We start from the raw sequence: 16,676 nt of genomic DNA, 5'->3' as shown, positions 1-16,676 counted from the left end.
ACCTCCTGGAGAAGGCCCCTCAGCAGCTTTATGATTAACATTTTAATGGCATGCTCTCAGGGGACATTTTTCCCAGGAACAAATACCCAGAAAAACCCATGACTTAAACTGCTTCTGTGGCTGGAGGTGGCACTGCATGGTTGCTAGGTGTGCTGGAGGCTGTCCAGGGTCAGCTGAGGCAGAAGAGGTTTCCTTGGAGCTCATTGAGGTCCTCTTCTGTCGCTGGGAAGGGAAAGAACTGCTTGCATGGTTATACCTCCTCTGTTTCTGCCTAAGTGGATAAATGGCACTCTGGACCATTTATTAGTCCAGGTTGATTTATTGGATGATGCTTGGAGGGATGCCTCTAGTTTATGGGAGTTGATCTTGTCTTGGAGTTGGGATTAACCAGGGCAATGCACAGCCTGGGCGGTGCTGGAGCTGTCAGAACAGACCCTGAGCTGCCCTGCTATGCTGGGGGAAATGAGGTGCCATCCTTCATATTTAATGGCCATTTTTGGGAGCAGAGGTGTTCTCCAGGCATATGGGAAAGCTGCAGAGACCATCCCTGGCCCCACCTTTCACCCTGTGTGCATGTGCCAAGGTGGGTAAGTGTGAAAATGGACATGATAGAGCTCAAGCTGGGGGAGAGGAGTGGACCTCCCTAAACAACATTGCTGGTAAAAGCAGGAGCAGCACATGGGTAGCTTTCTAAGGGTTCCTCCCCACCCTTAGGGCAGCAAAATTCAGTCTGGTTTCTATTGCCAAGAAGCTTTGAAAAGCTTTGAATTGACTCTGTCCTTTGCTGATGTGACTCAGCATAGCATAAATCAGTATGGCTTCATCAGCACAGTAACTCAGATAAGTACAAGGAAAGGACCTGGCCCACGGATAACATGGAAATAATATAGAAAGCCAGGGGTGAATAATTCCAGAATATAGATGTAGTCATGGTAGTAGTAATAATAATAATATTTTCCCTAGTGGGAGAAAAAATAGACCTTTCATGGTTGTTGTGCCTGGAGCTATTAAATATGGATGAGACAGATGAAATGCTGCTTCTCCTATTACACAGAAATGAATAAACAGTAATTCTCAATCACTATATGCATCTCAGGCTTAAAAAAACCCACAAAGACAAGTTAAATATGAACACCTGCTAACATTCACTTGTGCCACTCTGAGGCTCTGCCAACAAAGAGGAAAGGTTTGCTACTTTATAAAGACTCTGATGGCAACTCAACCAAAGGATATTTACCCTGCTAAAGTTAGGAAAATCAGTTCAATGCCAAACATGAGGGGTTCAATAAACAAGTTCACTGCTCGACTCACTGGGTTGATGATTCTGTTTGTTTGCTGCAGCTTTAGCAGTGTGTGATGTAGAAAGCAAAAAACAATTCTGCAATTTTAAATTTTCATGGCCAAGATGGGGGGAAATGATGCCAACCTTTTGGTGAATCTCTTTTCTGGGGAAGAACTGAGCTTTAGTCCTATCACGGATGATAAAAGTGTGGGGACAGCAGCCTGTGATACAGAAGGAAGGCTAAAGCAAAATGTGTAGGGAGTAGAGGCTGTGTGTGATCTGGCAGCATGTGAAGACATTCTCCCAGTTCAGTGATGGGTGATGGCCTGGGGAGACCTGGGGTTAATCTGCTTTATGACCTTCCTTGCCCTAATTCCCATGTTCTTCATATGTGTGACAGCACTGCCTAATCCCATGGGGGAGTTGTAAGGATAAATGCATGAGACATTGTGAAGGTTTGGGCTATTCTGGCTGCAGGGATGCAAAGGCAGATTGATGTATGGCATTTAAACCTTGGGATGTGAACTTTAGCTTAACTAGCTGTTCTGATCCCACAAGGAAGAGAAGACTGCTATGCAGTGGTAATAAAAGGCCCATCACTTAGAGCAAAGACAAAGGAAGACAGGGGTTCTGTTTATTCCACAGGAGATCACACAGACTGTTTCCTCCATGTATTTTTGATGCAGCTTTCAAAACTGTGTTTTCCCTGGACATCTTGTGGTAATTCTCTGTTAATCCTCTCAAGTCAGAGGTTGTCTTTATTACCACATGTCTGATGTACTACTAGGTGACTGGGTTGCTTAGATGAAAATGAAGTTGTTGGAATTAGGCAGCATTTTACATGCAAAAAACTTTTCCTTGTTTTTTTGCCATGACTTAAGGAAGTTCCTGTCTGCCTCAGTGATTGCTTCACTGTCCATGCATTTTGAATTTATGCCTATGAGCTGCTGTTTGCTGCTGCTCTGCTGCATTGATCGACCCTAAGAACATCTGTACTGGGTCAGACCAAAAATGCAGCTCATGCAGTGCCCTGTCCCTGCAGACCATGTCTGGGGAGGAATGCACAGGTCAGCATTCAGAAATAAAGCCTTTGTAATACCTGGCTACTCCTGCAGCATTCTATGAGATGTGTGCAGGCATTTTCTGACACTCAAATGGTGCCTTTAGTGGTCCGGGATGAATTTTATAACCAGCATTTTTCTAGTTGTTTCCTGCATTCTTGCAAATGGCTGCTCTGTTCTATGGAAAGAAGCTGGATGAAGTGTTTTGAAGTGTATCCCTGCTACCTACCCTCGTGTACTGTCACCTCATCCTTGCCTTAGAAGGGACAGTGACCACCTTCCCTGCTCCACTCCCAGCTTTTTTCTGCCCCCCTCAGTTTTCCTTTCTTTCCTTTCTGCAAAGTGTCAGTTGGTTCAGTAATCCTTCATAATGTCACTGTTCCATCACTTTGATCACTACTGTCCCCTCCCTGGTGCCATATCCTGAGGTGAGGAGAAGGATCTCAACAACACAAAGCCTTCAGGCTGTGGCAAACTGCTTCCTTGGTGACCCCTAACACTGGATATTAAATGGATTTACCATTTATTCCGTGCTGTTTTCTGTCTTTTAACCACTTCTTTGTTCTTGCAAGAAGTTTCTCCTATCCCCTGACAGCTCATCTGCTCAGAGATCCTTGAGGCACCCCACTGACATCTGAAAAAAATACATCAACAGCATTTTCCCATCTGCATAGTTGTTGACCCTTCCAGAGTATTCCAGTGCATTTATGAAGCCTGGATTTCCTTCTCTCAATCCTCAGTCTATCAGGCTGTTCAAATTGTTCAGTAATTGTACCTTTGGTGAGAGAGATATGCTTCAGTAGAGTTTTTACTGACCTGCTGATGTCAGTTTTGCTGATCTGGAGTACTCTGTAACTCCTGACTTATTTTTTTGCATCCCTTTTCTAAAGTTACATCATGTTAGCCACCTTCTAAATTTTGGGTACACATAAAGCTTTAAGAGGGAGACTCCAGCCCATGTTTAGTTCCATGCCCACACTCCCCTAGAATGGTTGGGTCACTCCAGTCCATGACCCTTTTTACCAGCCTTGTAAAGAAGGTTTCCAGTCTAAAAACCTTCCCAAACCTCCCTGCAATGACAAAACCCCTATTTTTTTGTGATAGTCATGTGGGTTTATTTGTGCTGCATCTGTAGTTGGTTCCATCCTGGTCCATCAGTTATCTGGCACACATCTGGCTTCTCACATCTGCAGAATAAATCTTTCTTGGGTTCCCTGCCTGGTGCAACTGTTCTTTAGGTGCTTTTCCCCACCCTTTCAAGTTCTTTTATTTTAGCCACCAGAACTTGAAATCCATTTTTGCTTCCTCATTTGGACACACAGTTTCTGGGTTTGAGGATGTTGTCTTACTTCTCACACTTTCTCTTGCCCAGCTGCTTAGCCTGCCAGACGTCTCTGTTTCAAGAATTTCTTTACCTGGGGCATATATTTGGTCTGTGTTTCCAACATCAATATTTTCAAACAGTGCTTATGTTTCCTGCAAGTTTTAGCTCTCCTGGTTCTGTCTCCCAGGACCTTCTCACTTCTTGTTTTGACAACTTTACTCATTTTTACAGGTATTCCTTTAAAATTACACACAACATTGAAGATTTAACACAGTGTAAAAGTGTAACACAGCTTTCTTTCCTAAGAATTCTGGGTTTGTCTCATGTCTCCTACTATAGGTTGAGAGTTACTTGCCATGGAGAGTGAAGGGGAATCCAATTCTTGCACACTCCTTTTGCTGATTGTTTCTACCTCTAGTCATAATTTAAAAACCATTCAGTATATTTGGGATTAAAACCCATTATGTGACATGGGAAAGCAGTTGGTTACTTAGCATATTTAAAATGCCTTTCACTGGAGAGTTATGGAATGAAATTATCGAGCATCAAATTTAAAATGAACAAAGAAGAATGCTTTATCATATAATTTGTACTTCGTTGTGCTTAATTCTGCAGGAGACTGAAATTGAAAGTGTAAATGGGTTGGAGAAAATGAATTACAGAAATTAGTACAGGACAGGTAGCTGAGATATGATGGGTCAGTGCAGCTGTCACCTGAACAGAGATCCCTTTCCTGGATCTCTGACTGCTGGAGGCTGTGGGATAAACAGGCTGGGAGGATGTCTTGTGCTACATGAGCTCCATTTCTCAAGCTCTTTGTTAAAATTAAATTCCTACCCCTGGAAGGAAGCAAAACTTTTCCCCAAGGAAGTAGCATGTTTTTTTCTGCTATTCCAGCAATTTCACATACATCCTTTTGACTGGTTATGGGCTCAAAGGTTATTTTTCTATATTTTTTAATGGGCTCAAAGGTTATTTCTTCTTGGTGAACCTCCCCATATGATCATGGTGGGCAGAGATGCTGTCTCATTTTGATTTATTCCTAAATTCCAGGGATCAATTGTGCCCTTGCTGTCAGCATTGAGTGTCCAGCCCATCCTCCCCATCAAGCCCTTTCAATGACAATAAACAGAAGCTCCCCAGGAAGCCAAATTTCTGGAATATTTTCTGATTTTTTTCTTTAATCAACTTTTAACCTATTTGGAATACTCTGCAGCCCATCTCTTCAGTGGGCTGGTGTGTCAGCCAGAGCACCTTTGTACCCCACACAACCTGTGGCAGCTTTTGCCAGCTGGACCATGCAGAGCTTGGCTCCTCAGCCTGCTGCCAGTGGCCTGTGTTTGCAGTATTTTTGGGAACTGGCTTTCAGGTAACTTTACAGTGCATTAGGAGAGATATTCCTGCAATCCTGCTCGTTCCTTCTCACTCTGCCAGTGTTCTCCTGCGTGATGGGTCTGTCTGGAGGCACAGAGCATTTCAGGAGCTGCTGTATACCCCATGAATGTCATAAGAGTTTCTTTCCTGCTAGTCATCTGGCTTTGAAGCCTCCCTTTGGGGAGGAGAAGGATCTCAACAACACAAAGCCTTCAGGCTGTGGCAAACTGCTTTCTTTGTGACCCCTAACACTGGATATTAAATAACACTGGATATTAAATGGATTTACCATTTGTTACATGCTGTTTTCTATCTTTTAACCACTTTTTTATTCTTGCAAGAAGTTTCTCCTGTCCCCTGACAGCTCATCCCCTTTGGGGTTCTTTAAATTTTTGGAGTGCAGGTCACCTGGGAGGAAAATATGCTGCTTCCTTTCTGTCCATGAAATTATGCAACAGCTTCCAAAGAAACACAGAAATTATTGCTGTCAGGTTTGAGGAGTTGTGTTCTCCTCATCAGCTCTTGGGCCACTTTATGATGCCTCTCATCCCTGCTGCCCAAGGTCTGGGCTGGGTTATCTGGACCCACATGAAGGATGGGAAGCACAGAGGTGGCATTGTCAATGTGTGTGTGCAGCATGTCAACCTGAGATGGAAATTAGTTCTGAGAAACTTCATTTTTAAAACCAGCCAGGGCGCGTGGCAGTCATCTCCTAGGAAACTCAGCATTGTAATATGAGACCTTAATGTGCTGTGATTGCATTTCAGATAAAGGGAATCAGCCTTGCTGTCAGATTGTTTCTGCTGAAGTTTTCCAACACAGAAGGACATCCCCATGCAGCAGTTGGCTTTGGTTGGTGTTTGTGAGCGGGTTGAGGCACTGAGATGGTTCCCCCTGTGCTGTTGTTCCCTGGAGGATGGCAGGGCAAGGCTGAGGGATGACTGGCCTGGCTCTGCATGTGTTTTACAGTGTGCTGGAGCTGTGGGCAGTCCCAGTCTGTCATGGCTCTGGTGAGTCTTGTGAAGGCTCAGGAGCAGCAGCATGACCTGGGAAACCTGTAGGACTCCAGTCTCCTTCTCCTTAACAGCAAATTTGGCAAATACATTAGGATTGTTCTCTATTAAGACTAAACCAGTTGCTACTAAAGCAGGAATCTGAAGACTTAATGAACAATGGGGCAGAGAAATCAGTGTGTGTCTCACTGCTGATGTCTTCATGGACCATCTCAACAACATGTTGCTTCCATGGACCAGACTGACCTCTTTGGGCAGGGGGGTCTGTCCTCCTTTCAGATGAAATGCAGGAGACACCAGCACCTTTTCTCTGTTGTGATTGTCTGACCTGCTCAGCTGCTCTCATGCAGCTCTGCCACGCTGAAAGGGCTCATTCCCTCTCTCCCTGTCTTCTAACATCACATGGGCAAGGCAGCAGAAGGGAGGGATGGCTCCCATCCTCAGGGGATGGGATTGCTGCAGGGGTCACTGCCCTTCTCTGCTGTTAAGTGCATGGGGTGAGCTCAGAGGATCACTCGTTGGCTCCCTGCTTCATCTGGATCCATGGTTAGGCTGGGAAGCATCTGGATGGAAGCTGGTGCAGCCTCTGGTTCCTCACATCTCCCTGGGGAGTTTCATTTCTGCCCATCCCTGTGTAACTCCATGACATCAAAAGATGTGCCTTCAGAGCAGTGTGGAGGATCCTGACAATGACTTTATGGGAGGAAAGGTGTGCTGGTGCTGAATCTGTTTGGAGAGAAACCTCAGGAGTCTCAACGTAGCGCCATAAAAATGGAGCCATGGAGAAATTCATCATCAGCAGAAGCTGAATAAAACCCCCTTTTTACCCTCAGTTTTTGTGAGAATGACCGAGGATAGCACATGTGGAAAGTGTGGCAATTCTTTTTGCAGAAGTATCTGTGAGTTGCAAAGGCCCTGGTAACTTTGTGTACAGTTAAACTGAAATAATCTTTGCCAGAGTGTTTATTTTCAAGCTTGCCAGTTGCTAGGCAAACCAGTTTGCTGAGTTCCTTAATGTACCTCCGCTCAGGCATGAAGCCACATGTGGATACATGAGTGAAGAGGCTGGGGAGTAGAAAAGCAAATGCTCTTCCCTGTGTTTTGAGACGTGGCCATTGGGAGTAAAGCTCCCGATGGAGCTCTGAATATCCTGCAGTGCTTTTTCCTTCCAGAGCTAAGCTCTGAGCTGTAAAACAATTTAACAATTTATTTGTATTCCACCATACTGAATTCTCTCTCTCTCTCTCTCTCTCTCTCTCTCTCTCTCTCTCTCCTCGTTTTTTTTTTTTTTTTTTTTTTAATTCTAATCTGCAACTTGGAGTGGGCAAGGATACAAAATGCACATCATTTTCAGCTCAGATATTTAAAATGGATCTGCAGGACGGGCTGAGGCAGCAGGATGAGAACAGGCCAATTAGAGTTTCACAGAGCACAGAAGGGCTCGGAGACAATGGGAGTTGTTCAGCTGTGCTTGTGACAGCTCTGAACCCTGTGGCCTCCTCTTTCAGTGGCTGCTCATCACATTCATGGAGGTGCTTCCTGACTGGGGCTCTACATTGGATCTGAAGGATTACAGTGGAAGAGGCAGATGCTGGGAGATGTGCACTGGTTTCATGGTGCAGTTATCTAATCTAAATTTGCCCTTAGAGTAGGCCGAACCATGCTGTGATCATCTGCACTAATGTCTGGGCATCTCAGGTGATCTCTGTGACCAAAGTCCTGCAGCAAATGCAACAGGAGGTTTTTGGCTGTTTAAGGATCCTACGGACACACAGTGTGCTGTCATTAATTTTGGGTAGGACATAAGCATCTGCTGGAGATGCTTTTCAAAGTACAACAGGTATGTGCACTTTTAGATGATGCAAAGCTCCCAGCTTTTAAGTAATTAAATTAAATAAGAATCACAGCGTTGTTAAAGGTGGAAAAGACCTCCAAGACCACTGAGGCCAGCTGTCAATGCTGCTGTCTTCTCCAGCAAACCATGTCCCCAGGTGCCACATCAGTCCATGGAGTTCCTGCTCCTCAAGGCCCTCACCTGTGGAATGGGCAGTGCAGTTCATGAAAGGCAGGGTTGGTGTTTGAAAGTCACAGCTCAAGTGATACAGTCCTTTGCCTCTGATCACTGGGGAAGGCCACCAGAACTGACACTGTGGCTTTATTTTGTAGAGAAAGAAATGCCCCTTGAATGAATGAGGTGCTGTGCAGACTTTTGTATCTTGGATTTGTGAAGTTCAGACACCTTTAGGTGAAACTCTTGACTAAATGAGACTTTCCCATGGATTAGTCACAGCTGCAAAGTTATTTGATCTTTGGGCAGTGGATAGTTCCACCTTCACTACAGACCTCTGTAGAAGGAATGTAGGAATTGTTGGGAGCAAAACTACAGTGTCTGCCTTGCTTTGCTTTGCTACAATATCATCTACTTGTTCTATAATTGATTCAGCCTCTTGGAGAATGCCACAGTGGGACAGATTTTTTTTGAGTTTCCATGTGGAGAAAGAAGAAGAAGAAGAAGAAGAAGAAGAAGAAGAAGAAGAAGAAGAAGAAGAAGAAGCAGGCTTTTTGAAATTGGTGTAATGTACTTAATATGGCCAGATAAGAGCTCCAGAAATAACAGACCCTGCATATGTCAGTGTTAGAATAGGGAAATGCTTTGAAAAAAAAATTATGGAGATCACTTCTGCCTCTAGAAAGGTTTGAGGTCATTCCTAGAAGAAAAAAAGGTTATTTTCTTGTGAGAATGCTGCTATCAGATAAACCCAGCGAGACGATGAGTTCCTTTCGACTCATAAGATGAAAGTGGAAAAAAAAGGTACTTAAATATTCACTTTGGAAGGAAAGTGATCATCAGTGGGGAAAAAAAACCTACTTAACAGCTCATTTGTGAAGGGTATAATGGAAGGAAGATCTCAGTACAGAGAACTGTGTGTTTTTCTTGATAGCTTTACTGTGACTGCCACAGAGGATGTAATGTAAATGTAATAGGCCTTTAAAGACAATACTTCCCTTTCTAATAGGGGTCAGGATTAATCAGAAAGGAGCAAACAGTTCAGGAAAGAAAATGACTGTAATAACAAACATGACTGGGATCTGAGCTGGGCCAGTTTCCCTTTTTAGCATCCATGCATCACTGTCTCAGAACAGACTGCATAGCATCCTATTAAATTAGCATACACCAGGCAGCTCAGACAAATTAGTTCATCTTAGAAAGGGAGGAGGTTCCTCAGAAACTTTCCTTTTTGTCCTAATTTCTGTGCCTTGTGTGGTTCATTCATCTTTGAACCCAAATCTTATGGCACTGAGGCCTGCATGCCTCGTTCTGCTCTGCACCTGGTGGCTTTTCTTGGCTGGAAGTCTCCTTGGTTGTTTGTTTTGGTGCCTTCACCCTGCTGCTGTGTGAGCTGGAGTGACAAGAGGTGCTGGGGGTGTGTGCCGTGCCCTGCTGTGACCTTGGAATTCATTCTGGAGTAAGAATTAATCCCAGCTACAGAATGGTTCCCATCATTTCCAGGGATGTTTCCCTTGAGTGAAAATCACTGTTGCCCTCTCAGGGGGTTGCTGCCTTCTGATGAAGGGGGTCCAGGGCTGTCCACCTTGACTATACTGTCATAAGTTCATGCTTTATGATGTGCAACTTCAATTCTGTGTTTTCTGGCTTCATAGAAGTCTCTTTCCTCTAAGTAACTTTCCTTTAAGTAGCTGACATGGATTTCCAATCTTAATGCCAGTTCTTTTAGTGGGTGGGCTCTTTTATTTTTTGCTTTCCCTGAGATTATTAAATATTGAACAGCTAAACTAAAAGAAATCATATGCCACAAGTGGGCATTAAAATTCTTGCAGCTGACTCTGGTGACAATTGTCAAAACATTAAGCTGTTGTAACTGTAGACAATAGCAGCCACAAAAAACAGAAGTTGAATCCAAACAAATAGGAAAACTCTTGGTGGCTACACAAGATCAAAGTTTTGTGCTGCTCATTCTGTTGCAGACTGAAAAGGTAAGTGGAAACCCAGCTGGTTTAAGAGGAGGTGAATAAAGAAGCTCTGCCTGGAGTGTGACATTGTTGGGTGACTCTGTTATGGTCATGGCTATAAACCCCAACAGAGATCTGGGTGCTGATGGGGTTACCTCCTCCTAAACCTTTTGTTAAAGAGGAAGCAGCAGAATGGCTGGAAAGAAAAGTCTGGAATTGGGGATTTTGTGCTGCCCAACCCCTGGACATGGTGACTCCAGGGTCCTTTCATGCTGTGGCTGCTCACTGCAACCCCACAGTGGTTTTAGGACACCTTGGACAAGACAAAGTGCTCAGGGAATGGCCATGGAGCAATGGCTCAGGGCACAGAGTGAGGTGTGAGTGTTCCAGGAAGGGAATGGCCAAGGGGCAATGGCTCAGGGCACAGAGTGAGATGTGAGTGTTCTAGAAAGGGAATGGCCAAGGGGCAATGGCTCAGGGCACAGAGTGAGGTGTGAGTGTTCCAGGAAGGGAATGGCTGTGGGGCAATAGCTCAGGGCACAGAGTGAGGTGTGAGTGTTCCAGAAAGGGAATGGCCATGGGGCAATGGCTTGAGGCACAGAGTGAGGTGTGAGTGTTCCAGGAAGGGAATGGCCATGGGGCAATGGCTCAGGGCACAGAGTGAGGTGTGAGTGTTCCAGAAAGGGAATGGCCGTGGGGCAATGGCTCAGGGCACAGGGAAAGGTGTGAGTGTTCCAGAAAGGAGCTTCTTGCTGAAGGAGCACCCAGCAAAGAGTATCTGTGCCTCTTGCCATTGCTGGAGTGTCCATCAGGATATAGCAACAGCTTTGTGGCACAGTGGGAAGTGCTGTTCATCGTCTGTGGTGGGATAAGAGCAGCCCCAGGCTGCAGCATCAGACACCTCCATGGGATCATCACTGCGGGCAGGGATTGGGATCAGCCCTGGAGAGGGGAGCTGGGGTCAGACACTGCCCAGGGCAGGGCCATGTCTGCTGTTAGAGCAGGCACTCATGGGGCCCCAAGGTAGGAAACAGCGTTTTCAGTTGTGGCTGGGAGGCTTAGTGGAAATTAAATGAGTAGGGAGGCTAAAAATACCGGTGTTAATACAGTGATCCCAGTTGTTGTGCTCTTGCCCAGGCAGAGGAAGCATTGCCATAGAAGGGGCTGCAGGGTTGGAACTCTGTGTTTGATGAATGAAAATAGCTAGAAAAAGTATTTGTGCTCTAAAGCATAGATGGCTGTCACCAGATTAATCAGCTTTTTGCAAGAATTTATATTCTGTTCTTGGGAATATGTAGAGAATTTGGTTTCTGTACCATGTGTAGCACAGTCCCAAAATCCTTCTCCTTTCCTCTTGGCTGGCTAAAACCCTCTCCACACTTCTGTGTTGTTAACTTTGCATTCAGACATCACCAAGCTATTGGAAGTTAAATTGTAAATTCATTTTCCTGCAGCTGTCAGAACACTGATGGACATGGCTTTGGAATAAAAATCTTTATTTCCAGCTTTAGTTGGGTTTGTGTTGGGATGCACCTGGATGATGTGTGAGGAGAGTGAGGAGGTTTACAAAAACAACTGAATAGAAAATTAAAAAAAAAAAAAGCCAAAAGAGAGACCATGAAAAGTGACTTAGTAGAAAAGTGGTCTGCAGGACCAGAACCCCCCTGGTGTGTTACACAGAGCTTGAGCTCATCCTGCAGTTAACTCCTTAAGGCCCATGGAAGAAGCTGTGAAAATGCTAAAAAAAGACTTTTCCCCCTCTGTTTGTGGTGCAGTCCAAAGTAACCTTTCTTTGGAGAGCCAAGGAGCAGAATTTAAGTGTGGTTGCCAAAGCCCCACTATGAAAATGACCTTTAGTTTGATTTGTCTCCCTTTGATTCAGTCAGACTTTCTGTCTCAGGGAGGATGGACATGGTATATTTTTCAGATGTTGAGTGTTCAATTTTTTTTCCCCCTGGTTTGGCCAGGGCAAAGTACACATGGGAAGCCAATTGTATAACAATTAAGAACATTAGCTCTATGCAGCCTAAAGATGTGAAATCTGTTTCCTGGCTATGTGTGTTGACTTAGTGTGACAGAGCACCTGCTAATGCAGTGGAAAACTGCTCAACATTGAGGTTGAATGGAAAAATTAATTCTGTCCCTCCATCAGTTTTGTCTTCATTTTGTCCATATTTTTGTCACAACCATTTTTTTGTTGAATGAGAACAGATTTGCTGTCACAGTATATGCTGTTCATTGTATTTCAGAAATTAAATGTTCATAATAAGTTATAGTTCCAACAGAAGAAGGAAAGACTAGTTCTTTATTTTGCTTTGATCTGCAGGATAGCCTAGCCTTACAGCCACTTTCTCACTGAAAATCCAGTCTGTTTGGATATGAATAATGTTCATATTTCAGTGTTAACCTTGAAATTATAATTTTTACATCTATATAAAAGATAAATAATGCATCAGAAATAATTTAAATGAATCAAAACTTTAAAAACTTGGCATCTCATAGGATACTGCACAGTCCAGGTGTTTGCAAAGGGAGGAGGAGTCAAAACATCTTAAGCACCCTCTAGAATTTGCAATTATCTCAATGTCACTGTCAAGTCCTTTAACATCTTTTTTTCCCTTACATTGTTCCTAATTCATATGGAAGTGATCTAAATAATGAAATTATTCCATGCCTTAATCAGAAGTTTGAAAAGAGCAGCTCCTCAGGGTAAATGATAATATGGTCAAAACTTTCAAAAATAGGTTCTTGCTGCACACGGATTTTGGCAGCTAAAAGTGGTTTCATTTTGCAGAAGTTTCTTGCTTACCCATTTCCACCACTGTCCTACTTCCTCAAAGCCATGCTTGCTTGTTTGCTATCATCTGCAGGCAGGAGAAGGAAAATTCTTGAAGGATTTGGAAGCTCCTCTTCAGAGAGGTGAAGACTTTGTCCCTGGGCGTGTTGGAAATTTTCCTTCTTCCCAGCTGAAGGGAATGGTGCATCCCAACCATTGAAAACACATTCACAATCATAATTTTTAGCTAGTTAACCTCTTTTCCAATTAAAAAAAAAAATCTATATCACAGCATGATATTTTTTTTTTCATTTTTATCACACAACACTGCTTGATGATGTTTAATGGAAGCCAAGGCCTTTTCATATAAAAGTCCTGTCATGTTGATGGTGTAAAATTCAATATTTTCCTACCCCAAACTTCTACCTAAAACTTGGCATTACAAAATTACATTTTAAATCTCAATAAAGAATTGTAATTAATTCTTAGAAATGAATTGCTTTTTTCATTAATATAATGATTTTAAAGGAACTATTAATTCCTTTTGAGGAGAAAAAATCTTTAGCAAGCCTGCTGAGCTGGTAGTTCTGGGGAGATTTTTTGAGAAGTTGGGGATTTGCTGGAGGATATATTGCTGTTAGCAAGAAAATGAGCAGCCTTGTCTTTCTGACTTTCTCTCTGATATTTACCTATTCATGCCTGAGTCAAGAGGGGTTTAGTGGAGGCTGGACTGTGCCATTAGGGGTGGATGAATTCAGCTGCATGTTTGAAACTATGATAATTGCTTGCCCATCTATTCATATTTTGACTCTTCCCTGACTCCAGCAGACTCCAGGAGTATCTTTGCTGCCTCTCCCTTGCTGGTGCTCCCTCCCACCCTTTCTTTCTTCTTGCCCTGTTTTGCCGAGTCTCTGTTTAACACTCTGATCCCTCTCTGCATCTGTTCCCTTCCTTCTCTTTCCTTCCAGCACTTCACTCCTCTTCCTTTTGTGCATTGACTCATTGCTTTGTCCCCCTCCCTTGTTCTGTGAGCACAGGAGTGGATGAAGTGCACAGAATAATGCAGACTGCCTCACTTCTGCCTCCTCACATCTCCCTCCAGCCTTCCCAGCAGATCCACCCCAGCTCTCCCCCTCCCACTGCCCATTGCTCTTCCCAGCATTAACAATTTCATGTCATGGCCTCATATAAAAATCAAGGTGAAAAAGCACCCTGTCTGTGCCTGGGGTTGACATGGGACCAAGCACTTCAGCTGAGCTTCAGGTTATTTCATGCTGTAATGAGAAAGGTTGTTAAGGAGATAGGGAATTGGGTTTCATGAGTATTGCAGAGCTCCACAGAAAAAATTCATTTAAATTCATAGAGGCTCTTTCCAACCAGGGAAACCGTGTCTGTCTTGATAAGTGGAGGAAGAAATCCAGAGAAATGATGGAGCCAGCTGAAAAAGAGGTGCTTCACCAAGTTAACTATATTGTGTAGAGGGGAAATAAAGGGATTTCCTCTGTTTTGTTGTCTGAGATCAGCAATGAAATGCAGACTGGGATGGGAGCTCCCTGTATTTTTATAATATCATAAACACTGGGAGAGCTGTGTGATCAGCAGAGGACTGGTGAGAATATTGCAGCTTCCAACACCATTTAACTGAGGGCAAGGAGCCTGTTCAAGACACAGCTGGAGTGAGGTGCTGTGCTGAAAGCTTAAGCAGATGGGACTTGAGGGGTTCCTGAAATACAGCTGGGAGCAGCCCTGTGAGTTTCTGAGTGCTCTGGTCTGCAACCAAAGCTGGGTTAAGACCCAGAGGTCTCAGGGCTTTCCTGCAAAAGGGTTTTATTGCAGTTCTGGTCTGGCTGTCCCAAGGATGAGGGTCAGGATGAAAACCTTATTTGGCAAATTGAATGGCTAGGGCTGTCGATAACAGGAAAGGAAAGGACACAATTAAAAACACTCTGGGTGGCTTTTTTGTGCAAACCACTTGGATCAGCTGTGAGGACCCTAAATTGGAGCCTGTGATGCTCTGATGTGCCGTGGTGGATTATTCACAAAGCAGAAAAAGGAATCATTCTGCTACTCCCAGTGGCATAAATATAGCCATAGTCTGTCCTTTCTAGTGAAAATGAGGCAAAACATTTCTTGGTTCAGAGGATCACTGCCCCATGTGGACAAGCTGTCAAACATCTGCGGTATAACGGCATGCAAAAGTCTCTTTTCCTCAATTTCACTATCACTGTTTCCCTATCTGCTGGCTACAAAAGCATTTCTGGGTAAACAGGTACTTTGTTTCCAGAGCAGAAGCCTCTTCCTTTTTCTTATCCAATTTGTGATTCACGGGGCTGTTTTGCAACTCAGGAGCTGTTGGTGAGGTCACAGCAGCCTGGCTGTGTCATCCAAGTGCATGACTTAAAAAGGAGGAGCCTGTCCAGAAAAGGAAATTCTTTTGTTTATCCACAAAACATCTCGATAAGCAGCAGTTGTCAGGAATGAAAGCCAGAGAAAGTTGGTGGTAGCCAGATGAGGCTGTGACCAAAGATTAACCTTTTAAGAGCAGGCTGGAGCATGGTTGGGTTTGTTCAGCACCCTCCTGAGCATTTATCAGAGTGAGCTGTGTAGGAGAGCAGAACAATCTGCTGATGAGGGGAAATAACAAAGGAAAGACTGTTTTTCTTTCTTATAAATAAAACACAAACCTTCATAGAATCAAAGAATCAAGGAATGCTTTGGGTTGACAGGAACTGTAAGGATTAAATAGTTCCAAACTCCTTCTATTAGACCAGATTGCTCACCCTGATCCTTCAGCTGTCATTGGGTTAGAAAAGCCCTTGGATCTGATCTCTCTTGGACCAAGTGGGTGCTTCAGGAGGGGGTTTTAGTGAGTAGGAAAAATTATTTGCTGTTCTTCATCAGGTCAATGCTCTCTCTGGCCCAGTACCTTGCTCCTAAACCAGTAACAAGTTCCAGAATACAAGGATGGTCCTAATGTACTGCTGCACAGTCTGTCCAGAGTGGCAGAGTCTGAACGATGCTCAAATGCTCAAAAAATCTGGGAACCAAGAAAATGTGTCCATAGCACTGACTGTGATGTTTTCCTGGCCTCTGCTTGGTTAGGTCCTGAAGCTTGGGAGGAAGCACTGACAGTACAAGAAATAATACACTGTTATGAAAGAACCCAAGGAAGGAGAGGCACTGCCCATTCTTGGCAATTGGCTGCTGTGATGATGTTTCTTTATTTGTGTAACCCTCTTAGGGTAACCATAGGAGGCTGCTACTAAGGCCAATGTTTGGACTTGTGATTAAATCCAATTCTTTGGCTTTAGTGGTTACACACATCAGTTTGTGCTGTGGAATAACTCTTCTGATGCAGCCTGAGTCAGGGTTGATCCAATGGAGAGGAGAAGCCCTGGGCAGCCCAGGGAGGACCAGAGTGGGTGTCCTGACCTCTTGTGGTGTCTGAGGAACCAGGAGCTCTCCTGACACTGGTGTGTCTCTTAGTCCTGGGGACATTGGGCTGCTTTGTGAGTTAAACCTCCAAAAATCTCAGAAAGGGGAAAAATACATCATCCACCAAGTCAGCAGCCAGGCTATGGTCCATGCCCCTGTGTACAGAAATGGTACTTTCTCATTTTCAAGCTTTGCTCATATCTCTGCTGGATGATGGTTCTTTATTAAAATGGTTGTGTTTGGTAAGCCTTTAATGCACTGCATCAGTGTGAATGTCTCCATATGTTTGTAAAGGCAAAGAAAGATGTTTGCAATGTCATTTCTGTGTTTAACAAGAGCAGCTTCCAAAAGACACCGGAAGAACTATGTTCAATGGCTGTGTTTCAGTTAACAGGTTTCAAAGGAAAAACACCACTTTAAACCAGGGTTTTTCTTCTCT

The 16,676-nt window shown here is 43.9% G+C and overlaps 1 protein-coding gene across 2 annotated transcripts in view; it reads left to right on the top strand.

Annotated features, from left to right (window-relative positions):
- Positions 1-16,676, top strand: part of CAMK1D (calcium/calmodulin dependent protein kinase ID) — a 217,509-nt gene that overhangs the window by 76,113 nt on the left and 124,720 nt on the right. The gene's annotated exons all lie outside the window — the stretch shown is intronic.

Source organism: Haemorhous mexicanus, chromosome 5, assembly GCF_027477595.1.
Source record: "Haemorhous mexicanus isolate bHaeMex1 chromosome 5, bHaeMex1.pri, whole genome shotgun sequence".
NCBI lineage: Eukaryota > Metazoa > Chordata > Aves > Passeriformes > Fringillidae > Haemorhous > Haemorhous mexicanus.
This window is presented reverse-complemented; position numbering and strand designations above follow the sequence as displayed.